We start from the raw sequence: 1,270 nt of genomic DNA, 5'->3' as shown, positions 1-1,270 counted from the left end.
TCAGACCTCCTACCGTTGCGCCACGAAGTCTACAGATAAACACATATACACGTCAACGTTTTTTCATAAATGCATATACACGTAAACTTTATTTCAGATTAATTCATGTACGCAAAAAAATTCTTTTTGATCAATACATATACGCATCAACTTTATTTTTGATTAATGCATATACACATCAACTTTCTTTTAGATTAATGCATTTACATCAACTTTCTTTCAGATTAATAGATATACCCATAAACGTTATCTCAAAACAATTCATATACGCATCAACTTTATTTTAGATTATTGCATGTACAAATCAACTTTGTCTTTGATTAATGCATATACACATCAACTTTCTTTCTGATTAATGCATATACACATCAACTTTCTTGTCATTATATCATCAACATTCATTATGTCATCATCACTGATCATCATGTCATCTTCACAATTCAACATGTCATATATACTTTGTCTTTTAGATTAATCCATATACACATCAACATTTTTTCATAAAGGCGTGCACACATCAACTTTCTTTTTGAATAATGCATATGAACTTCAACTTCATATCAGAAAAATCCATATATACGTCAAGTTTCTTTTGAGGCAATGCCACCTCTAAACATTTGACCCCGACGTGATTTGAACACTTAACCTTCTGATCTGGAGTCAAACGCACTACCGTTGCGCCACGAGGTCTACTGATTAACACATATACACATCAACTTTTTTTCATAAATGCATATACACATCAACTTTTTTCAGAGTAATGCATATACACATCAACTTTCTTTTAGATTAATGCATATACACATCAACTTTATTTCTGAATAATGCATATACACATCAACTTTCTTTTCATATTATCATCAACATTCATTGTGTCATCATCACTGTTCATCATGTCATCATCACAATTCCATATGTCATATATACAGATCCAGTGTCTTTTAGATTAATCCATATACACATCAACATTTTTTCATAAATGCATGCACACATCAACTTTCTTTTTGAATACTGTATATGAACTTCAACTTCATATCAGAAAAATGCATATATACGTCAACTTTCTTTTGAGGCAATGCCACCTCTAAACATTTGACCCCGACGTGATTTGAACACATAACCTTCTGATCTGGAGTCAGACGCGCTACCGTTGCGCCACGAGGTCTACTGATCAATACATATACACATCAACTTTTTTCATAAAAGCATATACACATCAACTTTTTTCAGAGTAATGCATATACACATCAACTTTCTTTTAGATTAATGC

The 1,270-nt window shown here is 31.8% G+C and overlaps 2 non-coding genes across 2 annotated transcripts; both read right to left on the bottom strand.

Moving 5' to 3' along the window:
- Nucleotides 1-618: 618 nt before the first annotated feature.
- Nucleotides 619-690, bottom strand: trnaw-cca. Its single transcript has one exon. It is a non-coding gene; the product is annotated as a tRNA-Trp (tRNA).
- A 403-nt stretch (nucleotides 691-1,093) lies between these two features.
- Nucleotides 1,094-1,165, bottom strand: trnaw-cca. The gene has a single exon. It is a non-coding gene; the product is annotated as a tRNA-Trp (tRNA).
- Nucleotides 1,166-1,270: the final 105 nt, after the last annotated feature.

This window comes from Etheostoma cragini, unplaced genomic scaffold (assembly GCF_013103735.1).
Source record: "Etheostoma cragini isolate CJK2018 unplaced genomic scaffold, CSU_Ecrag_1.0 ScbMSFa_1508, whole genome shotgun sequence".
NCBI lineage: Eukaryota > Metazoa > Chordata > Actinopteri > Perciformes > Percidae > Etheostoma > Etheostoma cragini.
Note: the sequence above shows the minus strand (reverse complement) of the source record. Positions and strands in the feature narration are given on the sequence as shown.